General features: G+C 44.3%; 1 protein-coding gene and 1 long non-coding RNA gene across 3 annotated transcripts in view; one reads left to right on the top strand and one right to left on the bottom strand.

Annotated features, from left to right (window-relative positions):
* EVL (Enah/Vasp-like) overlaps positions 1-27657 on the top strand; it is a 160657-nt gene that overhangs the window by 46795 nt on the left and 86205 nt on the right. The gene's annotated exons all lie outside the window — the stretch shown is intronic.
* LOC309627053 lies at positions 15173-26793 on the bottom strand. The gene is made up of 3 exons (XR_014243517.1): positions 26526-26793; positions 21931-26211; positions 15173-21591 (listed from the first exon to the last, which is right to left on the bottom strand). It is a non-coding gene; the product is annotated as an uncharacterized lncRNA (long non-coding RNA).

Below are 27657 nucleotides of genomic sequence, written 5' to 3'. Positions count from 1 at the left end.
GTTTGGTAACTGGTCATGTGGCTCTCAGGAGTTCATCCTGAACCCGGTTACAAGTGAGTGGGATTGTTTTCACTCCAGTCAGCCACTTCAGGGCCTGCCCGACGCCAGGACGGATCTCGCTGTGCGTCTTTGAGACTAGCTTGGCCTCCATCTTCCTCAGCACGAGGGCTGGAGGAGAGAAAAGGCAGCCTGCGTTTATTTGTGGAGGCACTGGAGAAAACTGAAAACTGGGAGCCCTTCCGTCCCTGAGATCACCCCTATGCCCCTGGAGCACAGGGTCATAGGAAAGAGAACCCGGAGCAGGAAGGTGGGTGTCCCTCCGGGGCTCCCTCCAGGGTATTCAGAAGCTCTGTCCTTCCTGTTTCACTGTGTGCCGTGGGTCAGAAGCTGTGTATTGAGTCAAGATAGAGCCTTCTGAGGAGAGGTGGGGAGATGGGTAAAACTATGTGGTTGGATATGCTTTTATGAACAGGACATCAAACAAACTGTATGATTTAAAGAAGTGTTTGTACTCAGTGATGAAATTCCTTTTCCTGGAGAGAGGATGCTTTCACAGTCAAATGAACCTTGGAGCACTTCCAAAGCCAGAGAGTGAAGACTGTGTATTTTCCTTATTCACCAACTTACTGAAGAGTTGAGGGCATTAGAGATTCCTAAGGTGGAGGAAGGCAGATATGTTTTGCTACAGTTGATGAAACTGTTTGCTTTCCTGGTCTTGGTTGGGGCATTATGATAATCAGGTTCCTGTCTTGATTCGAAGTGTGAATCAGCTCACCCCGCCCTGACTGAAAACTTAAATGCAGCCTGCCTCAAAGAAAGGTGGGCAATGCGGGGAACACGTCCTAGTGTTTGGGGGACGGCCCTTTACCAAGTTGCAATATAACTGTCCACCGCCAGTCCAGCTCCTCTTTGTCTTCTGCAAATGAAGCCCGCTGTGGCCTGACTGCGTGCGCTCTCGTAAAGCTTAACTCCCAGGAATCTTCCCTCCGCTCTAAAAAACGGATTTAGTCACAGATCTGCACGTGCCACTTTGCTTCCCCGTCTCTAAACTGAAACCACAGAACACGTTTCAAGAATTCAGCGAGAGGCAGAGTGACAGGTAAGGAAAGAGTTTATTAGTAAGTATAGGACGCTTGTGAGAGATACAAGGGGGCAGGCAAGGGAGTGCCGCCCCCAGAACTTAGTGGGCCACAGTTTATAATCAAAGGAAGAGTGGGGCGGGGGAGAAGACCACCTTCTTCCTCGCTCCTAAGCAGATGTCAGGCTTCCATCATCAGCTCCTCCTCCTTCTCCACGTCAGGCGGGGGAGTTCTCTTGTCCCTACATGGTTAAACTGGGACTGTCATGGCGCAATGGAAATGAGCAAAAAGGCGGCAACATACACTGAAATACAGTAAATCATCTCAGGTTTCAGTATAATGTCACCTTTTCCTTATATTTTCGTTTTTCGTGTGTGTAGAGGAGCATGTCTTAGGAATCATTAACTTACTGACCTCCCTGGGCAGGATGTGGGCCTCATTCCACCATGGTTTTATTGTTTTTGGGGGGCATGTCTCATGCTTCTGTTGCACGGTTTTGTTGCTAAGCAAGCCTGTTCGGTTTCGTGGTTAAGCAAACCTGCTTTCTTGACTGATCATTAACTTACAGGATTCGCCCATACCTTTTTCTTTGCTTACGATTCCCTAGTGCAATTAACTATTTAATCACCTACTTTGTCCCTTTACTCTTTTCCTGTCAAAACCATTGTTTTCTTCGCATGAAACCCTTCAAAACCCAGGACTGCACACACTACCTTCCGGAGCCTTTTCTGACCTCTGTCGCCCAAATAAACTTCTCTTTTTCACTGAACTCCCATAGAGCACTCAAGCTGTGTAACACTTAATCTAGTATTTAATGTTTCTCCGTCTTATTTTCCTGACTAGATTGAGGCACGCTTGAAGGCAGAAGCAGTGTTCGATGCATCTTCATCCCGTCTGTCACACTTGAGCAGAGCTGGGTGAGGCCTGGCTTCTCAGCACTTTTTATTTACTCATTTTTATTACTTATTTAAAACCTTCTGCCATATGCCAGTCGTTGTTACAGGCCCTAGAAGGGGAAACGGCAGGAAAATGGACAATTTGCTGCCTCTCTGACATCTGTTCATTACTGAGCATGAAAGCATGATTGGGGTTTTGAGAGAGGTACCGAGTGGGGAGCAGGACCTGCTGTGCACGGGCCGGGTTTGTCCGGGCAGTAGATCAGCAGGAAGGCCTGAGAGGGCCAGGTGGTAGGTTTTCAAAGCTGTAGGGACTTACAGAAGGTTTGAGCTAGTAAAAATGCATGTGAAGTTTAAAGAGTCGTTACGTATTTAAATGAAAAGTTTTTCTGGTTCTTCTAGATTCAGATGCAAACAAGATAACACGTGTGCACGTGTACCCGCCATATTCCAGGCACTTTTGCTGTCATCTCTAATCTTCCCAACAATCCTATGAGCTAGGCATTATTATTACCATTTTATCTAAGAGGCACCTAAGGTTCAGAGAGGTTAGGTCACTTCCTCAGAGTCACACATCGGCTTAATTGGTAAAGCTGGAAATTGGATCTAGGTCTTCTAACTAAAAAGTCAATGCTTGTTTTTATCATTCTGACCCTAATTTTGTAAAACAGAGTCTGTGAGGCATTCTGGCACTATTTGTTTTATATAATGTTTCATTGGATAAGTGAATATATCACATTTACTGAGCCCTGACTGTGATAATTGTAACCTGCTAAGCACTTTATAGGCATGAACACATGTACTACCGTCCTCATAGGAATCCTGTGAGACAGCTGCTGTTATTGTCATGTCTGTTTCACAACTTGTCCAGCATCCCACAGAGCTGGCACTTGAACCCAGGGCCGTCTGACTCTGAGACCTGTGCTTTTGACTGCTGTCTTAGTCATACAAGGGGCTTCATGGGGAACAAAGTTCTGTGGTCAGCTGTTTGAGAAAAATTGCACACCCCATGCCCAGGAGAGTAGCATTGAAGGCTCTGAGAAGTCCTGTAGCGGCGGGTGTGTGTATATGTGTGAATTTTGCCCCGAGTTTCCCATGTGTGTTTGATGAAGGAACTTTTATTGCCTAACACTTAATTTTTAGTTTTAACTCTGGAAAATGCTGCTGTAGCAGAAGGAGAATCTGAGCCTGGGAATTAGAAGAGGGGGGAGAAGAGAATATTCAGAGCAAAATACATAAATGGAAGAAGATAATAAATAGAGCCTGTGATTTGAAGTCTCATTTAGGTGTGAGTTCAGGCTTCTGCTCTTACTGGCTGTGTAATTTGGGGCAAATCATTTATTCTTTTTGGGTCTCACTTGCCTTATCTGTAAAATATTGTTGTGAGGAAAAGTGTCATTATATACGCAAAAGTGCTTTGTTAACAGTAAAACGCGTAGTTTTTTTTTCAGTTGTTATTTGCCAAGTTCATTTAGCGCCCTAGTACCTAACACGGCATCTACTAGCTATTTGAAGGACAATTAAAAGTTGTTCCATGAATGAATGAATTTTGTCTTATGTGTCTCTGAGTTCTGTAGCTGACATGTTACAACTGAAAAATTTTTTTAAATGTTCCTTGAATTTTCTTTCTAAATTGTGTTTTTGCTAGGTTTTATGTTTTTGAAGTTTAATGAAGTCACTCAATTGGAAAATCAAGAACCATATTTCTGTCATTCACTTGTCGTACCCCAGTTTGGACTGCCAAGACAGTTTATTTTGTGTGTTTCTGACATGTCCCTGACAGCAAGAAATTTTTGGACAGTTCCAAATGGTAAATTTCATTCAACAGTGTGCACGTGTTATCTTTTTTTTTCTTTAATAAATTTATTTATTTATTTTTGGCTGCGTTGGGTTTTCGTTGCTGTGCGCGGGCTTTCTCTAGTTGCAGCGAGTGGGGGCTACTCTTCGTTGCGGTGCGCAGACTTCTCATTGCGGTGGCTTCTCTTGTTGCGGAGCACGGGCTCTAGGCACGCGGGCTTCAGTAGTTGTGGTGCGCAGGCTCAGTAATTGTGGCTTGTGGGCTCTAGAGCGCAGGCTCAGTAGTTGTGGCGCACGGGCTTAGTTGCTCCGTGGCATGTGGGATTTTCCCAGACCAGGGCTCGAACCTGTGTCCCCTGCATTGGCAGGCGGATTCTTAACCACTACGCCACCATGGAAGCCCTCTTTTTTTTTTTTTCACACTGCTCGTTCTCTCAGATGTGCCCATCTGTGGGTTGTTTTTTTTTTTTTTTTAAAGGAATTTCTAATGTATCACCCTCTTGAAGGAATTACTCTTGATGTTTCCATGATAAAGTCTAGCTCTTTTAAAGGACTATAAGGAGGAGAAACTTGCTGTGGTTTTGCTTACCAGTACAGATCTTACTGATGGGGAGTGCTAAGATGTCAGGGCATTCATTCTTTACCCACTTCAAATAAGTCATTTGTTTTTTAGCACCTGGCCAAAGAGACAGAGATGAGCTTGAGGTTATTTCAATAAGTAAGACGTTGCACAAAGATCAAGAAATTTTTAAAAAGAGAGAGGCAGTCAAAATATTTTTTAGCACACCTGTTTGTTTGCTGGAATAGCATTTATTGCTAGAAAGATACTGTGTTTTGCCCAGCAGCCATTTTGGAGAGGAGGGGTTAAGTAGAGCGGAACTAGCTTTCCGTTCCCTGGTAACTTGACCTGGTCATGCAGTTTGTGTAGGTCTGACACCTCACCGCCACTCTGGGGTGGCACACAACCCAGGCCTGGCCCGGCCAAAACTCAATCCCCTGACTGTGGTGATTGGCTTAGGTGCAGGCATGTCATCTAAGAGTCCTCCATGAGACCCCTGATGGGCTAGAGCTATTAGGAAAGATGCCGGTTTTCTCTGTCAGGATCATGAAAGCCTCAAGTCATTGGTAACCTTCTTTCCCACCATGTGGGGAAAGATGGTCTGCTAATGAAGCCAGAGAGAGAAGTAGGGTTTAGCAAAGGCCAAAGAAACTGAATTCTCCCATCATCGCTGAGTTTGTGTGTCCCGCTTTCTGCCCTGCTTAATCCAGGCTTATTCATGAGTCCACTTTTTTGTACTGTATGAACTAATAAATTCCATTTTTTCCCATTAATATCTGTCACTTACAACCTAAAGAATCCCAAATGATACAAAACCATGCAAGATAAATAAAAACAGACTAAAAACTGTATCATTTTTACCTCCAGAGGAGATGACTGTCCCAGTAATCTTCAAAATTGTCAGACCACATTTACAGTGTTGTATTCCATCTGGGTGTTAAACAGAGGACTGTGGTCTAGGAAACTGATATGGATGGAATTGTGTCCCCCTGAATTCACAGGTTGAAGCTCTGATCCCCAGTGTGACTGTATTTGGAGATGGGGCCTTTAAGGAGGTACTGAAGGTTACATGGGGTCCTAAGGGTGGAGCCCTAATCCAATACGACTTGTGTCCATATAAGAAGAGGCAGAGGGCTTCCCTGGTGGTGCAGTGGTTGGGAATCTGCCTGCCAATGCAGGGGACACAGGTTCGTGCCCTGGTCTGGGAAGATCCCACATGCCGCGGAGCAGCTGGGCCCGTGAGCCACAGTTACTGAGCCTGCGCGTCTGGAGCCTGTGCTCCGCAACAAGAGAGGCCGCGATAGTGAGAGGCCCGCGCACCGCGATGAAGAGTGGCCCCCACTTGCCACAACTAGAGAAAGCCCTCGCACAGAAACGAAGACCCAACACAGCCATAAATAAATAAATAAAATTTAAAAAAAAAAAAAAAAGAGGCAGAGTCACCAGGAGAGCTCGTACACAGAGGAAGGCTGTGTGAGGACACAAGGAAAGGCGGCATCTATTGTACAAGTCAGGTGAGAGACCTCTAGAGAAACCAACGTTGCTGACACCTTGATTTGGACTTGCAGCCTCCAGAACTGTGAGAAAGTGGATTGCTGCTCCTAAGCTCCCACTCTGAGGTATTTCGTTACAGCCACCCAAGTTGACTAATACAGGCTCATTCATTCATTCATTCATTCATTTCTTTTTTTTTTAGGTTTTATTTTATTTTTTTTAACATCTTTTTTGGAGTATAATTGCTTTACAGTGGTGTGTTACCTGATTCATTGCTATACATATACATATATCCTGATATCTCCTCCGCCTTGCGTCTCTCTCCTACCCTCCCTATCCCACCCCTCTAGGAGGTCACAAAGCACCGAGCTGATCTCTCTGTGCTATGCGGCTGCTTCCCACTAGCTATCTATTTTACATTTGGTAGTGTATATATGTCCATGCCACTCTCTCACTACGTCCCAGCTTATCCTTCCCCCTCCCCGTGTCCTCAAGTCCATTCTCTACGTCTGCATCTTTATTCCTGTCCTGCCCCTAGGTTCTTCAGAACCATTTTTTTTTTTTAGATTCCATATATATGTGTTAGCATATGGTATTTATTTTTCTCTTTCTGAATTACTTCACTCTGTATGACAGTCTCCAGTTCCATCTACCTCACTAAAAATAACTCAATTTTGTTTCTTTTTATGGCTGAGTAATATTCCATTGTGTATATGTGCCACATCTTCTTTATCCATTCATCTGTCGATGGACATTTAGGTTGCTTCCATGTCCTGGCTATTGTAAATAGAGCTGCAATGAACATTGTGGTACATGACTCTTTGTGAATTATGGTTCTCTCAGGGTATATGCCCTGTAGTGGGATTGCTGGGTCGTATGGTAGCTCTATTTTTACTTTTTTAAGGAACCTCCATACTGTTCTCCATAGTGGCTGTATCAATTTACATTCCCACCAACAGTGCAAGAGGGTTCCCTTTTCTCCACATCCTCTCCAGCATTTATTGTTTGTAGATTTTTTGATGGCCATTCTGACTGGTGTGAGGTGATACCTCATTGTAGTTTTGATTTGCATTTCTCTAATGATTAGTGATGTTGGGCATCCTTTCATGTGTTTGTTGACAATCTGTATACCTTCTTTGGAGAAATGTCTCCTTAGATCTTCTGCCCATTTTTGGATTGGGTTGTTTGTTCTTTTGATATTGAGCTGCTTGTAAATTTTGGAGATGAATCGTTTGTCAGTTGCTTCATTTGCAAATATTTTCTCCCATTCTGAGGGTTGTCTTTTCGTCTTGTTTATGGTTTCCTTTGCTGTGCAAAAGCTTTTAAGTTTCATTAGGTCCCATTTGTTTATTTTTGTTTTTATTTCTATTTCTCTAGGAGGTGGGTCAAAAAGGATCTTGCTGTGATTTTTGTCATAGAGTGTTCTACCTATGTTTTCCTCTAAGAGTTTTATAGTGTCTGGCCTTACATTTAGGTCTTTAATCCATTTTGAGTTTATTTTTGTATATGGTATTAGGGAGTGTTCTAATTTCATTCTTTTACATATAGCTGTCCAGGTTTCCCAGCACCACTTATTGAAGGGGCTGTCTTTTCTCCATTGTATATTCTTGACTCCTTTATCAAAAATAAGGTGACCATATGTGCGTGGGTTTATCTCTGGACTTTCTATCCTGTTCCATTGATCTATATTTCTGTTTTTGTGCCTGTACCATACTGTCTTGATTACTGTAGCTTTGTAGTATAGTCTGAAGTCCAGGAGCCTTATTCCTCCAGCTCCGTTTTTCATTCTCAAGATTGCTTTGGCTGTTCAGGGTCTTTTGTGTTTCCATGCAAATTGTGAAATTTTTTGCTCTAGTTCTGTGAAAAATGCCATTGGTAGTTTGATAGGGATTGCATTGAATCTGTAGATTGCTTTGGGTAGTATAGTCATTTTCACAATGTTGATTCTTCCAATCCAAGAACATGGTATATCTCTCCATCTGTTTGTATCATCTTTAATTTCTCTCATCGGTGTCTCATAGTTTTCTGCATACAGGTCTTTTGTCTCCTTAGGTAGGTTTATTCCTAGGTATTTTATTCTTTTAGTTGCAATGGTAAATGGGAGTGTTTCCTTTATTTCTCTTTCAGATTTTTCATCATTAGTGTATAGGAATGCAAGCGTTTTCTGTGCATTAATCTTGTATCCTGCTACTTTACCAAATTCATTGATTAGCTCTAGTAGTTTTCTGGTAGCATCTTTAGGATTCTCTGTGTATAGTATGATGTCATCTGCAAACAGTGACAGCTTTACTTCTTTTCCTATTTGGATTCCTTTTTCTTCTCTGATTGCTGTGGCTAAAACTTCCAAAACTGTGTTGAATAACAGTGGTGAGAGGGGGCAACCTTGTCTTGTTCCTGATCTTAGTGGAAATGGTTTCAGTTTTTCACCACTGAGGATGAGGTTGGCTGTGGGTTTGTCATATATGGCCTTTATTATGTTGAGGTAAGTTCCCTCTATGCCTACTTTATGGAGGGTTTTTATCATAAATGGGTGTTGAATTTTGTCAAAAGCTTTCTCTGCATCTATTGAGATGATCATATGGTTTTTCTCCTTCATTTTGTTAATATGGTTTATCACATTGATTGAGTTGCGTATATTGAAGAATCCTTGCATTCCAGGGGTAAACCCCACTTGATCATGGTGTATGATCCTTTTAATGTGCTGTTGGATTCTGTTTGCTAGTATTTTGTTGAGGATTTTTGCCTCTATGTTCATCAGTGATAATGGCCTGTAGTTTTCTTTCTTTGTGATATCTTTGTCTGGTTTTGGTATCAGGGTGATGGTGGCCTCATAGAATGAGTTTGGGAGTGTTCCTCCCTCTGCTATATTTTGGAAGAGTTTGAGAAGGATAGGTGTTAGCTCTTCTCTAAATGTTTCATAGAATTCTCCTGTGAAGCCATCTGGTCCTGGGCTTCTGTTTGTTGGAAGATTTTTAATCACAGTCTCAATTTCATTGCTTGTGATTGGTCTGTTTATATTTTCTATTTCTTCCTGGTTCAGTCTCGGAAGGCTGTGCTTTTCTAAGAAATTGTCCCTTTCTTCCAGGTTGTCCATTTTATTGGCATAGAGTTGGCCTGTAGTAATCTCTCATGATCCTTTGTATTTCTGCAGTGTCAGTTGTTACTTCTCCTTTTTCATTTCTAATTCTATTGATTTGAGTCTTCTCCCTTTTTTTCTTGATGAGTCTGGCTAATGGTTTATCAATTTTGTTTATCTTCTCAAAGGACCAGTTTTTAGTTTTATTGATCTTTGCTATTGTTTTCTTCATTTCTTTTTCATTTATTTCTGATCTGATCTTTATGATTTCTTTCCTTCTGCTAACTTTGGTGTTTTTTTGTTCTTCTTTCTGTATTTGCTTTAGGTTTAATGTTAGGTTGTTTATTTGAGATATTTCTTGTTTCTTGAGGTAGGATTGTATTGCTATAAATTTCCCTCTTAGAACTGCTTTTGCTGCATCCCATAGGTTTTGGGTCATCGTGTTTTCATTGTCATTTGTTTCTAGGTATTTTTTGATTTCCTCTTTGATTTCTTCAGTGAGTTCTTGGTTATTAAGTAGTGTATTGTTTAGCCTCCATGTGTTTGTATTTTTTACAGATTTTTTCCTGTGATATCTAGTCTCATAGCCTGTGGTCCGAAAAGATACTTGATATGATTTCAGTTTTCTTAAATTTACCAAGGCTTGATTTGTGACCCAAGATATGATCTATCCTGGAGAATGTTCCATGAGCACTTGAGAAGTAAGTGTATTCTGTTGTTTTTGGATGGAATGTCCTATAAATGTCAGTTAAGTCCGTCTTGTTTAATGTATTATTTACAGCTTGTGTTTCCTTACTTATTTTCATTTTGGATGATCTGTCCATTGGTGAAAGTGGGGTGTTAAAGTCCCCTACTATGATTGTGTTACTGTCGATTTCCCCTTTTATGGCTGTTAGCATTTGCCTTATGTATTGAGATGCTCCTGTGTTGGGTGCATAAATATTTGCAATTGTTATATCTTCTTCTTGGCTCAATCCCTTGATCATTATGTAGTGTTCTTTGTCTCTTGTAATAGTCTTTATTTCAAAGTTTATTTTGTCTGATATGAGAATTGCTACTCCAGCTTTCTTTTGATTTCCATTTGCATGGAATATCTTTTTCCATCCCCTCACTTTCAGTCTGTATGTGTCCCTAGGTCTGAAGTGGGTCTCTTGTAGACAGCATATATACGGGTCTTGTTTTTGTATCTATTCAGGCAGTCTGTGTCTTTTGGTTGGAGCATTTAGTCCATTTACATTTAAGGTAATTGTCAATATGTATGTTCCGCTTACCATTTTCTTAATTGTTTTGGGTTTGTTAGTGTAGGTCTTTTCCTTCTCTTGTGTTTCCTGCCTAGAGAAGTTCTTTTAGCATTTGTTGTAAAGCTGGTTTGGTGGTGCTGAATTCTCTTAGCTTTTGCTTGTCTGTAAAGGTTTTAATTTCTCCATCGAATCTGAATGAGATCCTTGCTGGGTAGTAATCTTGGTTGTAGGTTTCTCCCTTTCATCACTTTAAATATGCCCTGCCACTCGCTTCTGGCTTGCAGAGTTTCTACTGAAAGATCAGCTGTTGACCTTATGGGGATTCCCTTGTGTGTTATTTGTTGCTTTTCCCTTGCTGCTTTTAATATTTTTTCTTTGTATTTAATTTTTGATAGTTTGATTAGTATGTGTCTTGGCGTGTTTCTCCTTGGATTTTTTCTGTATAGGACTCTCTGCGCTTCCTGGACTTGATTGACTATTTCCTTTCCCATGTTAGGGAAGTTTTCGACTATAATCTCTTCAAATATTTTCTCAGTCCCTTTCTTTTTCTCTTCTTCTTCTGGGACCCCTATAATTCGAATGTTGGTATGTTTAATATTGTCCCAGAGGTCTGTGAGACTGTCCTCAATTCTTTTCATTCTTTTTTCTTTATTCTGCTCTGCAGTATTTATTTCCACTATTTTGTCTTCTAGGTCCCTTATCCATTCTTCTGCCTCAGTTATTCTGCTATTGATTCCTTCTAGAGAATTTTTAATTTCATTTATTGTGGTGTTCATCATTGTTTGTTTGCTCTTTAGTTCTTCTAGGTCCTTGTTAAATGTTTGTTGTATTTTCTTCACTCTATTTCCAAGATTTTGTATATCTTTACTGTCATTACTCTGAATTCTTTTTCAGATAGACTGCCTATTTCCTCTTCATTTGTTTGGTCTTGTGGGTTTTTACCTTGCTCCTTCATCTGCTGCGTATTTCTCTGTCTTCTCATTTTGCTTAACTTACTGTGTTTGGGGTCTACTTTTCGCAGGCTGCACGTTCATAGTTCCCATTGTTTTTGGTGTCTGCCCCCAGTGGCTAAGGTTCGTTCAGTGGGTTGTGTAGGCTTCCTGGTGGAGGGGGCTGGTGCCTGTGTTCTGGTAGATGAGGCTGGATCTTGTCTTTCTGGTGGGCAGGACCGCATCTGGTGGTGTGTTTTGGGGTGTCTGTGACCTTATTATGATTTTAGGCAGCCTCTCTGCTAATGGGTGGGGTTGTGTTCCTGTCTTGCTAGTTGTTTGGCATGGGGTGTCCAGCACTGTAGCTTGCTGGTCATTGGGTGGAGCTGGGTCTTAGTATTGAGATGGAGATCTCTGGGAGAGCTTTCGCCGTTTGAGATTATGTGGCGCCGGGAGGTGTGTGGTGGACCAATGTCCTGAACTTGGCTCTCCCACCTCAGAGGCACAGGCCTGACACCCGGACAGAGCACGAAGACCCTGTCAGCCACATGGCTTTAGGCCGGAGGGCTCTGGGGTCAAGATTGCCAAATTCAAAACTCAGTTTGGTCTTCTCTGGCTCTGTGGTCTCAGGTGAATTTCATCATCCACTGGGTCCTAAAATACATCAACCGTTCCCTGTGACTGCGAAACTAAAGGGCAGGAGTGGTGGACTGAACTCTGAGGGGAAAAAAAATGCAAGAAAACCCAGAAGATGGACAGCCAGTGGTAGAAACCTGAAGAAGGAAGACTAGGCAGGGTAAAGCTGACGCTGCGCAGCAACGGCGGAAGCGGGAGGAGCCCATGTCAGGCTTCTTAAAGTGGAACTTTAAGTAAAGTGAGTAACCTCGGGTGCACAGTGTAGATAAAAGAACTAGGTTTAAACCTGCAAGAAAGTTCTAAATAAATGACAACATGAGTCCATCCCTCCACACTAAGGGGGTCCTAAGTAATTTCCTCTCCTGGACTCGTCAGCATCTTAACCCACTCTTTTCCCTTGGCTCGTGTGTCCCGGTGGTGGCTTCGAGCTGGTCCTGGCTGGTGTCTGTCCCTCTGCGTGCTGGCTTCTGGCACGTGGACAGCTTGGCCAGCGGCTCAGTACATGGTTATGGTGTTGCTAGCACCTTGCTCCCTCCGCAGTTTCTTACAAGCTCCTTTTGTTTCCCCGCTGTCTCTCTCCTCCCTTTTCTCGTCCGCTGTTATCAGCTGCTGTATTTTTCTCTTGCGAACTTCTCCTTGCTCCTTGTTCATAATCTGCTGTGTGGGATTACTCCTGCCCCTGCCTCCTCTGCCGCTGGTCCACACGCAGGCTTCACCTTCTCCGCTGTACTTGGGTTACTTCTGTGTCTCACTGTTTTTCCCATATTTTGACTTCAAGCTTCAGGGCAGAGGGCGGATGGAGTGTGATTGCACTCTTGCTCCTCAGGAAACTCACCTGAGGACAAAACAAGACAGAACAAAACCAAACCTGACTCCTACACAGCGGATGCACTTCCCTCTCAAGAAGTTAAACCTTTTTATGAATCTTTCTGTGCTTTTGCTTTTACATTTTCCCACCTGCACCAAAGAGTTTATACATCAATCAGTCAGACCTTCCCTGGGCTGTTAGAGACCAAGAAGAAGGGCTTCTCCCAGGCGCTTCTTCGTTTAACCTTTGCTGCCTGTGTGTTTAATTTGTTTGGTCCATAAGTAGCTCTGAGAGCTTTTGTAAAAGTCACTCAACTGTCCTATGTCTCAGTTTCTTCCTCTTTCAAAGGAGTATGACACTGTAAGCGTGGAAGAGCTGACGAATACATAAAATATCACACTAAAAATTCACGGTGCCGTTACTACGTTCATAATATAAGAGTATATAATATGCGGTAATATGTGTTTGTCATCGAATATGAATATGACTATTATTGACAGTAATGGGCCCCCTTCTGTTGTTCCCTTAATTCCAAGACCAGGAACGCAGTCAGTATTAATTAAAGGAGGAAGTTATGTTTGGTCGCATGGAGAGGGTGCATTTGAAAGGATATTGGACTTGTTTTCAGAACTCCTAGAGGTAAGATGGTGCTCCACCAAGCTGTTAGGTGTAGGGCAAGTCCTTCACACAAGCTTTTAATACCCTGCTTTTAATATGGTGATCGATAACCTCCATGTCTACCTCACAGAATAGCTTGGATAATTAGATGATATAATGTATCTCAAAGTACTTTATGTTTGCCTCACCCTTTACAGTTTACCAAGGCAGAATGTTGACAGAGGGAGGGATGGGGCACTGTGCTGTGGTACCAGGACCGGGGTTCAAGGTGACCTGCCACGTACAAGTTAAGTGGCCTTGAACCACTCTCTGAGCTTCAGTTCTCTTGTATTTAAAATGGAAATAATGATAATAAATGTGAAGAGCCCAGCATGCAGTAGGTGCTCAGTAAATGTCTGTAGAAATAGATTATTATTAGATGTATATCCTGGATGTGACATTTTCACCTGCATATTGCCAAGTGGATTTCACCATGGATTTGGACCCCATAAATAAATTTGTCTGTCTTAGTGTATTTTCCCAGGTATTTTTGCCAAACTGTTTTTTATTTGTGTGAAAATACTAGTATCTGACTTAGAAAATCCTCTCTGAAAGTTTTGCTTTTGATTTGCAAAGAGTAGAACGATTCTAAGGTGGGAATCAAGCAGTGATAGAGTGAATAGAAGCACAGAATAGTGGCTAGTGTGCCACATTTTCTAGAGCAGCCCTGACCAATAGAATAGAACGCAAGCCACAAATGGGAGCCATATGCCACATTTTAAATATTTAATAGCCCTATTAAGTAAGAAGAACAGATAGGATTAATTTTAGTAATATATTTATTTAAAATACTGTATCTAAGATATAATTTCAACATGTAATCAACATAAAAATTATTAATGAGCTATATTAGATGACTTTTGGTACTAAGTCTTTGAAGTCTGGTATGTCCTTTACACTAGCATCACTTCTCTACTCGGACTGGCGACATTTCTAGTGCTCCTGGTCACGTGGCTCGAGGCATGGCACTGGGCAGTGCAGCTCCCGTGTCCCCATGAACTGAGAAGGAAGAGTAACTCAGACAGAGATCTCTTTTACATTGTTGCATTTAGCAAAGGGACTTGAAAGTGCTGAGCTAGATAGAATTTCCAGATCTGTGCAGTATTCCTTGCTCTGTATTAGGTTGCACTGATATTGGAGGCTTCCAGATACTCCTTGTTGCTCCTGATTTCTCTGCTCCTGACACGAGCCCCATGGGCATGGTGCCTCCTTTAACCCCTCGTCTGTGGGCGCAGGGGTCCCTGAGCAGGTGAACGTACCATGACAGGGCTTCAGCAGCAGCCCCCGGGCTGGGGGCAGTTCATAAGCTTTCGGCGGTGGGAAGGTCTCCTTTTGGAGATTTGGAGCAACTTTGAAACATTCATGGAAGTTATTAACACGATCCCTGGGAAAGTCCAACATGCTTAAACCACAGCATTATGTGCAGTTTCAGGGGGGTCATGGACCCCTGAAGCCAGTGTGCGCCCCTCCGCTGTGGAGCGGGGTGTATTGCCTGCACCCGTTTGCGAGGGAGGGAAGGGGCTGGGGGCTCACCACACACTTGACTGCGTGGGGGTGGGTGGAAAGAACAGACGCGGAACTAGTACCAGCAGTTACCCCCGGACGGAGCTTTTTATTTAAAAAAATTTTTTATGACATGCCACATTGCCTAAACACAGAGATTTTGCTTCGGCACACATACATACAAACACACCACCACCCCTCCATCCAGAACCCCATGTTAGAACTGTCCAGAAAGCGTCAGCCAAAGCCACAGGGAGATAAACGTGGGCTGAGCACCCTCAGGCTGCCAGGTGCTGGGGAAGGTGAAGTAGAGCCTGGTGGCTGCCCTCCCGGAGCCCACAGCGGCAGACAGACCCGAAACAGACCTCGCAGTGGGGCCCAAGCGCGCCCGAGGCAGACCTGGGGGAGGGGGTGATTATATGCATAGGCCCCTCTGGTGAGTCCTGAATTCCCCCAGAGACAGAGCCGAAAGGGACCTCGCAGTGGGGCCCAAGCGCGCCCGAGGCAGACCTGGGGGAGGGGGTGATTAAATGCATAGGCCCCTCTGGTGAGTCCTGAATTCCCCCAGAGACAGAGCCGAAAGGGAGCCCTGTCACATCAGCGGGGGGGACCAGAGTGGCCGCCGGTGGGGGACGGCGTGGGCCGTGCTGGGGACAAGCTCCCCCGCGCTGAAGCTGGGGCCGGCTTTACACCCCTTCCCGCAGGAGATGGGTCTTCTTCGGGGGGTTTTGTGTGAGGACCTGACGTTGTCAGATGTGCATTTTACCCAGTTACTCTTGGAACTAACTGTGTGGAAGGTGGGTTTGAAGGAGCTATAGCTAGAGGCACGGCAGCCAGTTAGGGAGCTGAGTTAGTCCAGGTGAGGACTGCTGAGGTTTAATCTGGGTTGCCAGTTCTTGGCAAATAATTGGATGAGGAATAGGAAAGAAATTCCAGATTGCCTGCCAAATAAATTGTGGTAGCATTAATTAAAGTAGAAACTATTAGAGGAGAAGCTGGGCATAGAGGCGATGAAAGAGTAGCTAATTCCAGCCAGTGTGTTGATACCGTCCTAGGCTGGTGAGCCTCCTGCCTGGGGTCGATGGAGTTAGAGCCGCCTGTGAACTCTGGGTGGGGGAAGGGCTGTGAACAGAAGGAGGCCCCTGAGAGGCAGGAGCCGGCAGGAGGAAGCTTTGAGAGGATCTGAGCGTCTCTCTTCTCGTAGGGACACTGAGGCCCAGAGAGGGGACTCACTTGGCCAAGGCTGATGGGGGACTGACAGGAGACCTGACGGGAGACCCAGGACCAGCTGCCCCAGTCACGTGCCTTCTGGGCCAGGGCTCTTTCCTCTGTGCCCCAAAATGAGCATCTCCTAAGTTTAAGATTTTAGGGAACATGCTAGCACGTGGGATTAGCCTGGCATCCATCATGTTTGCAGAGCACGGAGCACCCAGGAAAAGTTCTGGTTGGCAGTCACTATCCCAAAGGCCAGGCTAGGAGAGGTTTTTTTAAAATAAAAACAACTGATCACTTTTGTACTTGCTTTATAGAATACCCATGGCTTCCAGGTCTGCTGTCTCCTCATCAGTCCTAGGCAGAATAAGGACCAGTCACCTCATCTTACAGGTGATGAAATAGGCCAAGGGTAGAGAGGTAAAGAGATTTGCCTGGAGTCCCGCTGGTACTAAAGGACAGAGCTTGGGCTTGTCTAGGTCTTCTGGTGCCAAGGTCAGGCCATTTCACTCTAATGTACTGTACTTCCCAAGTCAGCCTTCCTCCATCCAGTAATCCTCCATTTATACAACAGCCCGAATCCAGTCCTGTGTCAGGGCCTGGGGCTGCAGAGATGACTAAAACACTATCCCTGCCCGATGGCTCAGCTTGGTGGTGGTTTCCCAGAGGACACAGTGCTGCAGTAGATACAGGTGGATGGAGCAGAGCGTGTCTGCACTCCATATTCCCTTGCTGGGTTCTCAGGTAGGTCTGTTCTGAATCAGTTTGGGCAGGACCTTAGGCAACTGTTTCCTGGCTGTGAACTCAAGGTTGAAAGAGAGACTGGTATTGGTGGAAAATAGAGGTTGACTATTACTAAAATTTTAGACCTCAGATGCTTTGTGAAGGGCAGGAGATTGTGATCTCCTTTAGGGCCTGACAGACGGAGCAGCTGGACCTATCTAGTCCCTGTCGAATAGATGACTTCAAGGCAGCGACTTTGAGGAGTTTCTACTGAAGCGTTGGGTGAGTGGGCATCCGGAAGAGGCAGAGTTCCGTGGACTTACGTGCCTATTGTTATCCTGCACAGATTTTAGTGGCATGTGTCAAAAAACAGATACATTAGTTCATAGATTTCAGGCCAGCCTGATAAGGTCTTTTTAAATTTTTAAATCACGAACTCTGTTATTAGCTAGATCTAGACTGATGAAACTGGAGTGGAGTTCAGCAGAAGTTGAAGACAGTCCCCCAAACCAGGAAGTGACTGTCAGATGGGTGGTAGTCGCTTAGAGGTTGCCCAACCAGGGTTGTATGGAATGTGATTCCACCTCTCTGCTAAAAGGATCATATTGTAATGTAAAGTAGCAAGAATGATGTTATAGGGGTAACTTTGATTCATCTTGGTGATGGGGAAAAAGGTAGTTCTTGCAAACGTTGATACTTCATAGTAATAACTTGCAATGTAATTTTCTGTAGAACTTTTCCTGACACACCGGGTGAGCTGCATTTCCTTAGTTGAGAAGTGCTGCTAAATACCCCTTGCGTGCGTAAACTGGCATCCACGTGCATGGCCTTTCGTGTATTAATTAAGCGGAGCGCTAAGCTCCACACCCCTCTGACAAGCTTCTCTGACAAGTGAAATGTTCTACTTTTCAAGAATCTTCCGCATTCACTGTTGTATTTAATCTTCACAAGCAGCATGGTAATGAAGAAGCAGACTCGGACCAGTTGAGACTTAAAATAGTTTGAGACAGTCAGTGCTGGCTGTGCGCGGGTGGCCTCCCAGTCCCGTCCCTCATTTTAAAGGTGAGGAGATTATGGCCCTGAAAGGTAACTCGTTTCCCTGAGACCCAGAGCAGGTGTAGCTTGTCTCCCGACTCCCCACTCCCAGCTCGTCCCATCGCACCTGCCCTGTGTGTCCGCGAGGTCGTGAGGCCCAGTCAGGGCGTCAGTCACAGGAGAGATGTCAGCGTGAGGAGGAGCTAAACCGTGGTCAGCAAAGCCGCCTGAAGCAGCAGCCAGGATATTTGGGCAAAGATTTCTTTTAAGGATTCATTTTTTTGAAAATTAATTCATTAACGAAGTAATTATATTTCCTGTCGGCGTAGGCTAAGGCACTAAGCTATACCAGCTGCCTCCCCCATAACAGTTTTTGTTGGCTACACTTAAAAGCAGTATCATCGGCTTCAGGAATAGAGAACTTTAAAACAGCACGGACTTCGTTTTCAGAGCAGGGAGGGCTCTCAAAGGTGACCTCGTGGTTCTCACCGTGCGGACAGGCAGTGACGCCCAGAGAAGCCAGGAGGTTCCCTGAACTTAGACACCTGATCTCGAAACGGGGAGCAGCCGGGCCTGCAGCGCCTGCCTGCTCGGGGCCTCGGTTCGCCGCTTGCCGTCTCAGGGAGCCCTTTCAGGGACACCTGTCCCACCCCCGTGGGCCGCAGGGGGGCCGGGAAGCTCGCGGCTGGTGCAGGGCTGGGGTGCAGCGCCTGTCGACTGCCCGAGGGGGTGCTGACCGTCGAGTCCTGCCTCTCTCTGCAAAGCTCAGGGAGCCTGGGTACCGCGTTTCGCCCTTCTGGGCTTCCGAGAATGTGAGTATATTTTTATCTTCACCTCACCCACCTGGCTGATGAGGCTGCTGTGAGCGTGTGAGACCCACTGCTTTAAGTGCAGACCACCATAGAGATGCTAAAGGGAAGAGTCGGAAATAGCCTGCCAGCTGCCTGCTTCTTCCTCTGCTTTTTTCTTTCTCCCCTTCTCTCTCCTTCCTCTCTCACTGCTCCAAGTCTGTGCTGCTCTGATACTAGGACTCAGGTTTGTCCTCCAGCATCAGTCAAGCTCCTGCCCCAGCCCCTTGTCCTTCACGCTCGTTTCCTCTGCTGCCCAGGTGTAGACCTGTACAGGCTGTGACCTGGGACACCTGTCTGAGGTGCTCGGTCATGGGAGACCGGTGTTCAGGTTCCGGCCCTTCCACTAGCTTGCTGTGGCCTTTCGGACGAGTTGCTTCTCCTCTGCAGGCCTGTCTCCTTTACAGCAGGCCTGCTCAACATTGGCACAGTCGACATCTGGGGCCAGGTAACCCTTTGTCGGGGAGGCTGCCCTGTGCATTGTATTAATAGGGTGTCTACAGCATCCCTGGTCTTGCCTGCCAGGTGCCAGTAACCTCCCTGGTTGGAAGCCACTGCTTTATGGTACAGTAAGGGTAATAGTAAAATCATGGCCCACTTTGCAGATTATCTCATGCATCATATAAAATAAAGAGAATGAGGTATTTTCTAAAATCTAGTACCATCTTCTGCTGCCTTAATACCCTGTTCATGTTCATGCCATATCTTCACAGTCGTCATTTCTAACTGCCCAGCCTGGGAATGGACCCCTCCTGAGCTCTCCCATCACCCTGTACTTTCCCATCATTGTGCTTGCAACAGTATGTTATATCTGACTGTCTGGTCTTCAGGGATATATTTTATTTTACTTTATATCCGTGAAATTTCACATGGTGCGTTCCATTTAATAGGTGCCCGGCACGTGCTTGTTAAATGAATAAATCTCTCCCTTAAGTACAGTGCTTTTCACTTTTCCTATCCGTCATCTCCTTTGATCCTCACCAGAACTCTGTCCGCTAGAAAGGGCTGGGGTTATTTCTTCCCTTTTGTAACTGAGCACACATTAGAAAGGAGGAGGTGGGACTGTCAGCCTCGGCCCTGTGCTGACTTCCTCCTGCCTGCACCCTTGCTTGGGGAGCTTGGGGAAGGAAGGGACTAGCAATAAACTGAAGCGTTAGCTATTTTTCTGCTTTGTCCTGTCCTGGGTATATTAGTTAATACTGAATCATTCAGTGATGTTTGTTCTCCTTGTGTGTCTGTGTTTATGGTTAATCGGTGGAATGAATTATGGAATGAATCAGTGAATTCCCGGAATGCTCTGAGGCCACTGTGGGCACTGATGATGTTAAGTAGTCTTGACAACTTTTTCCTCCAGCCATAGCCTGAATCTCATGAAAGCCAGGTCTACTTCCAGCCTAATTAGAGTAGTAGGTCACCCAGAAGCATCTCAGAGCAGAACTAAAATCTTCAGAAGAGCCCTGTCTGATTTGATATGATTTTTTCCCCCATCTTGTCATTGAAAAAAAAGTGTTGGAATTTCAAATGTAGGATTCCTTTCTCTTTAAAAGGCCTCTGAGACAGTGAGCCTGCAAGACTGAAAACCCAAAGGGTCAGAAAAACCCAGGAGACACTATATACAAGAGGAGGCATCGGGTTACTGAGTCTTCAGCAAATACAGTGTTAATTAATAATTTTGACAAACAGTAAAAAGGAGTCCTGGACTAAGCATTAGGAGGCTTGGTTTACAAATTCAGTTCTGCAACCACTGTCTTGAGACCTTGGGCAGATCTCTTTCACATGACCTGAGCCTCTTCCTGAGGCCATTAAACCCAAAGACAGAAACAAGTCATTTGTTCAGAATAGAGTTGTTGGGGCACCTTTGGCAACCATGCAAAATCAGAGGCAAACAAGTCATTCAATCCAGTCTCCTATAAAGCAGATGTCGTTACGCTTAAAATTGATTGGATGGCCCACGTCAAACCAAAACAGTTTTTCCTGTGGCTTCCCCCTCTGAAAGCAGGAAGCATATCTTGTCTGTCTCTGGACTCCCAGCACATAGCACAGTGCCTGGTTTAGCCACTGGTCCTAATCATCTCCTAAAGATCCCATAAAAGAAGTACTCCCTCTTTCCAGTGAGCTCCACTTCATAGGTCCAGAGCTAGTGTTCACATTTTCCTTTCATCTCTCCAGGCTAGGCAGCCCCAATTTTCTCAGCCAGTCCTCATGTGTTATGATATTTGTTTGCCTCACTATCTTAGTCACCCTCTCAGAATGTTTCCAGGTGGGCAGTACCTTTAATATTGCAATATCAAAAACTGATCTCAATATTCCATGTGTGGTCCAGCCTGGAGAGGGCATGGGTTACATACTCCACAGCCTGTATCACAAGATAAATGAATCAAGTACCTAATCACTGTTCCTGATTCAGGTTCTGAGTTCTGATGTTGAGACATGTGTGAGATACCAACAAGCTTGCCTTGTGATTTTTCAAGATGACTTAGAGACATGTTGGACCCTTGGGTGGAAAATCCGGAAATAGGTCCATACAGATTTGTCAGTTGATGTTTGACAAAGGTGCAAAGGCAATTCAATGGAGAAAGCATTGTCTTTTCAAAAAATGGAGTTGGAACAATTAGATATTAATCTGCCAAAAAATGAACTTTGATCTAATCCCCACACATTATACAAAAGTTACCTCAAGACAGATGCTAAATCTAAATGTAAAATAGAAAACTATAAAAATTCTGGAAGAAATCTTGAGACAACCTTCATGACCTAGGGTTAGGGAAAGGGTTTGAGACGTGACAGCAAAAGCAACCATCCGTAAAAGAAAAAAAAGAGAGATGAATTGGACTTGTCATAATTACTTTAATTTGATTAAGGCAAGAGACAGACTTGGAAAAAATAATTGCTCATCCCAAAGGACTTGTCTTCGGAATGTATAGAGAACTCTCAAAGCTTAACAGTAATAAAACAGCCTGATTTTTTTTAAATGGGCAAAAGACTTGAATAGACATTTCACCAAAGACGATATACAGATGGCAGACAAGCACATGAAAAGATACACAGCATCATTAGTCATTAGAGAAATGCAAATTAAAATTACAATGAGGGCTTCCCTGGTGGCGCAGTGGTTGAGAATCTGCCTGCCAATGCAGGGGACGCGGGTTCGAGCCCTGGTCTGGGAAGATCCCACATGCCGTGGAGCAACTCGGCCCGTGAGCCACAATTGCTGAGCCTGCGCGTCTGGAGCCTGTGCTCGGCAACGAGAGGCCGTGATGGTGAGAGGCCCGCGCACCGCGATGAAGAGTGGCCCCCGCTTGCCACAACTAGAGAAGGCCCTCGCACAGAAACGAAGACCCAACAGAGCCATACATACATACATACATACATACATAAAAAGAATGTAAGCAGACAAGAATAGCATTAAAAAAAAAAAAATTACAATGAGATACTACAATGCACTTACTAGAATGGCTGAAATAAAGAAAATATTGACAATGCCAAATGCTGGTGGGGATGCAGCTCTCCTGCATCTCTGGTAGGAACAGAAATGGTACAGCTACTCTGGAAAACAGTTTGGCAGTTTCTTATAAAGTTAAACATATAACCCAGTAATCTCAATCCTGGATGTTTACCTTACAGAAATGAAAACTTACATTCACATAAAAACCTGTGTGTGTGTGTGTGTGTGTGAGAGAGAGAGAGAGAGAGAGAGACTGTTTACAGTGGCTCTATTTATAACAGCCAAAAACTGTAAACAACTCAAATGTGCTTCGGCTTACTGGGTAAACAATTCGTGGTATATCCGTATAATGGAGTACTACTCTGCAAAACAAGAAAAAAGAACCAAATTACTTAATAAATACAGTAACTTGGATGAACCTCAGAGGCATTATGCTGAGTGAAGGAAGCGTCCTAAAAGGTTACATACCATAGAATTCCATTAGTATACCATTCTATGAAAGAAAACTATAGAGCTAGAGAACAGATCAGTGAGAGCAAGGCCGGGGGGCCGGGGGAGGGGAACGTGTGACCACTAAGGGACAGTGGAGGAGGTTTAGGGGGTGATGGAACTGTATCCTCTGATTGCGGTGGTGGTTACTCAGATCCATATGGGTGTTAAATTCATTGAAATGAAATAAAATCACAACCAAGCCAAACCAAAAGTTCTGAGGAACAAACAAACAAAAAGCTCCAGTTGTTTGGATGATGAAAAATGGTTTCTCATTATTGTGTTCCTTTGGATTTATTTGATTTATAGTTAACCAAAACTAGCTAATGTGTCCTTCTATCTTCAAATGATCATTAAAAACATTGGAAATCACTGAAAGGAGGCAGAAGGCTTGGAAACATTAAAATACCCAACATATAGCTTGAGATATGAATTGTTCTTGGGTTAGGTTCGTGGGCTTCCCTTGAAGCCTGAGCATAATTCAAGTTCATAGGCATTGCCTTGAAGCCGAAGAGCACATATTCCGCAACTGCTGGATTCTGGGGAGGCCTTTTTAGTCAGAAGTCCCCTTGATTCATTTTATTTTCTCTATATTCTAGAAGGCTGAAATAATTTGAGAGTTGTCACCCTACGTGAGGTCCTTTCTACTGGGTATTTTTTCTGATGTGAGCCAGAATGGTTTTCTTCAACAATCTCAAAAGTCCCACTAATTCATAACCCATTTGGAAGCATTATATTCGCTGCATTTGGGGTTAGTTTTTAATCATAGCTTTGTTCAGACATAATTTACATACCATAAAATTCATCCACTTCAAGTGTACTGTTCAGGGGTTTTAGTATATTCAGTTTTGCCACTGTTACCACAATGAATTTTGGAACATTATCGTCACCCCACAAGGAAACTCTGTACCCATTAGCAGTCCTTCCCCAGTTCCCCCAGTCTCTTCCCCCGGCAACCACCAGTCTACTTCTGTCTCTATGGATTTGCCTATTCTGGGAATTTCATATAAACGGAATTGTATGATGTGTGGTTCTTCGTGTTGGGCGTCTCTCCCTTAGCCTGAGATGCCTGAGATCCCTTTTTGAGATGCTAAGTTGCACGACTCCCTCTACAAAGCAGGGCTCATTTTAGTCCATCCCCGAATTACACCTGACACAGGTGTAATGGAAGCAGCGCTGGACCGTGGTAAATGAAAATTGTGACCCCTTATTCCATACAAACATTTTCCCCAGCATGAACAATGGTTCTCTTTGGGGAGAGAGGACCAGAGGAGAGGAGAGGGGCCTTAATTTACTTGCCATATCTTTCTATAGTTTGAGTTTTCTAACTTTAAACAAATATAACTTTAAAGCAAGGAATAGCTGAGTGGAGAGCTAATGCCTCCCACTTTGTTTACTTTGTATCTCTCTGTTTTAAGAAAGATCTAATAAATCATATGTTTCTAAAATTTCACTGGGATGGTTTATTTAACTATTTCTCCTCATAATTTTTTGGTTACTTTACATAGTTGAAGCTATATTACATACATATGTGCTCATGATTATTTTTTTTGTATTTAATATTCCTCTGGATCCTTAATCATGTTTTTCTCCTTAAATTGTATTTGTCTCATATTAAAATTGCTAATGATGTTCTCTTTGTATTTGCCTTATAACTTTTCCATTTATTTATTTTCAATCTTGAAGTATCCTTTTGTTTTAACTGTCTTGTGTTGACTCCATAACTCTGGTTCTTATTTTTTATGAAATCCAGCAAATCCCCGTCTGTTGACCAGTGATTTTAACCCATTTATGGTAGGTCATGACTATTACATTAGCACAGCCATCTTCAAACTGGGGCACATTCATTCCTGGGGGTGTGTTAAAACTTCCTGGGGCTACACTGGCAAAGATAGCTTGAAGGGAATCAGTTTCTTGAGTTCCCAGTTCTGTGTGCCTGTGGTATGCTGGCTCCCCTTCCTCACATCACCTCTCATGATTCCTCTTTTCTCACCGTGTGGAAGAGAGGCGTATCGCCTGCCCTTTCCAAATCTTATGAAGATTCATTGCCTCAGGATATAATAACCTTCAGTAGACCAAGCAGAGGAATAATTTGAGAATGCATTGGCCCTGAAGGAGAGTCTCCTGAGAGCAGAGCAAAGAAAGCGTCTATAGAAAATACCAGGCTTCCCTGGTGGCACAGTGGTTAAGAATCTGCCTGCCAATGCAGGGGACACGGGTTTGAGCCCTGGTCCAGGGAGATCCCACATGCCGCGGAGCAACTGGGCCCGTGCGCCACAGCTACTGAGCCTGTGCTCTAGAGCCTATGAGCCACAACTACTGAAGCCTGCGAGCCACAACTACTGGAGCCCATGCACTTTAGGACCCGCGTGCCGCAACTCCTTGAGCCCGCCTGCTGCAACTACTGAAGCCCACGTGCCTAGAGCCCGTGCTCCACAGCAAGAGAAGCCACGGCAATGAGAAGCCCGCGCACCGCGATGAAGAGTAGCCCCCGCTCACCACAACTAGAGAAACCCGTGTGCAGCAATGAAGACCCCATGCAACCAAACAAAATGTAAGTTTTAAAAAAAAAAGAAAATACCGAAGAGGGCAGCTCTTATTTCATCTAGGCTGCCAACTCGTGCAAAGTGCCGTGCCTTATATGTGTAGCTCTCTGTTCTAAAATTAAGGGTTCTCTCACTGTGATGTGTATAAGCATGTTAGAGTTCAAAAGTTAGTCAAGGACAGGACTTCCCTGGTGGCGCAGTGGTTGAGAATCCGCCTGCCAATGCAGGAGACACAGGTTCGAGCCCTGGTCCGGAAAGATCCCACATGCCGCAGAGCAACAAAGTTTGTGGGCCACAACTACTGAGTCTGCACTCTAGAGCCCACGAGCCACAACTACTGAGCCTGCGTGCCACAACTACTGAAGCCCGCACACCTAGAGCTCATGCTCCGCAACAAGAGAAGCCACTGCAATGAGAAACCCGCGCACCACAACAAAGAGTAGCCCCCACTCGCTGCAACTAGAGAAAGCCTGCGTGCAGCAACAAAGACCTGATGCAGCCAAAAAATAAATAAATAAATTTATTTATTTAAAAAAAAAAAGTTAGTCAAGGGCTTCCCTGGTGGCACAGTGGTTGAGAATCCGCCTGCCAATGCAGGGGACATGGGTTCGAGCCCCAGTCCGGGAAGATCCCACATGCTGCGGAGCATCTAAGCCCGTGTGCCACAACTACTCCGCATGCGCGCCACAGCTACTGAGCCCGTGCGCCACAACTACTGAAGCCCGCATGCCTAGAGCCTGTGCTCCGCAACAAGAGAAGCCACCGCAATAGAAGCCCACGCACCGCAATGAAGAGTAGCCCCTGCTCGCCGCCACTAGAGGAAGCCCGCGCACAGCAACAAAGACCCAACTCAGCCAAAAAATAATAATTAACTAATTTTTTTAAAAAGTTAGTCAAACTTCTTCTGATAGAAAGTAAAACTGATTTGGCCGAATGGTTTGATAGAGCAAACAAGTTCTACCAGTTAAGTTTTATGGCAGACCTTTTTCATAAATTGAAAGAACTTAAGCTTACATCTTAAATTGCATTTATAAATTTAACGTATTTAGTGCACATATACCATATATGATGTTTCTAAATATTAAATCCTTCGCAACCATCTACACTTCCTGTGAAAAATTATACATGTCGCCTTAAAAATATGCAGCAGGATATATAATTTTCTAAATATTTCTAGAAGGTACATAAGCAGAAAAATTGGGTGACCAGAGTAATACACTCATTTCTGCTGTCTTATTCTATATTTCTATTTTTTTTTTAATATTTATTTATTTATTTATTTATTTATTTATGGCTGTGTTGGGTCTTCGTTTCTGTGCGAGGGCTTTCTCTAGTTGCGGCAAGTGGGGGCCACTCTTCATCGCGGTGCACAGGCCTCTCACTGTCGCGGCCTCTCTTGTTGTGGAGCACAGGCTCCAGACGCGCAGGCTCAGTAGTTGTGGCTCACGGGCCCAGCTGCTCCGCGGCATGTGGGATCTTCCCAGACCAGGGCTCGAACCCGTGTCCCCTGCATTGGCAGGCCGATTCTCAACCACTGCGCCACCAGGGAAGCCTATATTTCTATTTTTAATGCTTTTTCTCCTTGTTTTTTTCCTCCCGCCCTGCCTTCTAGTGTATTATGTATATTGAATTTTCTTAAATTGAATTGAAAGCTATAAATTCTGTTTTTATTCTCCTGGTTGCTGCTCCTAACTTGCTGTGACCCATGCTTGCTCCTCTTTCATTATCATTATTGTTTTAAGGCTTGTCAGTGTCTGCACTTCCCTCAGTCTTTAATGTTCTCTGACCTCCCTCTGTTCCTCATAGGCGATACTCCCCCACCCCCCCAACACACACACACACACACACACACACACACACACAGACACACAAGTTGGTGTATCTGGAATTTTTGTTCAAAATTATAGATACACTTTCTTAAAAAATGGTTACTGATTATCATTGCTTATTCAAACATAATTAAACCTCAGGCTATAAGAAGCTTCACTAGCTATTTCCCCCCGCCCCCAATTTTTCTAACCATTTAAAAAAAACATTTTAGTCATTCTGCAGTTTGTAATTCAGTAATATTTAGTACATTCACAATGCTGTGCAACTGTCACTACTATTTAGTTTCAAAACCTTTTTATCACTTCAAAAGGAAACTCCATACTCATTAAGTAATCTCTTCCCATACCTCCCTCCCCTCCCCTCCCCTCCCCTCCATATTAATTATATTTTTAATGTGTTTTTTTTTGATGTCTTGACATCTTTGGGGGGCCTTGCTGGCTGGGGAGAGACGGCCCTCCCAGGGCTGGCTAATTCCTCTAGACAGTAGATTTGTTGGTGTGTCCCCCTTTCATATACAAGACCAACCAGTCTGGAGTCCATACCCTCAGCCACCTCCTTTATCTAACTCACACACCAAGCCAGTATTTCCCCTGCCCTAAATCAACCCTGGGCCAGGTACCAGACAGCCAGGGACAGCCCCTGTGCCCCGCAGCCTGCTGGAATTATTCAGACCAGCCAATCCTAATCTGTTGACCCTGCTCTGCTCTTCCCACGGAAACTCCAAGAGGGCTGTGGCCTCTGCCTTCCCCTTGCTCCTTCCTGCCTCCTGACCAATACTGGTGCTTTTGCAATCCCAAACCTCTTGTTTCAAGGGGAACTGTGAGTAATGTTAAACTTTTCTTTGAACGGCCTTG

This window comes from Balaenoptera borealis (assembly GCF_965194805.1).
Source record: "Balaenoptera borealis genome assembly, chromosome: 3".
NCBI lineage: Eukaryota > Metazoa > Chordata > Mammalia > Artiodactyla > Balaenopteridae > Balaenoptera > Balaenoptera borealis.
Note: the sequence above shows the minus strand (reverse complement) of the source record. Positions and strands in the feature narration are given on the sequence as shown.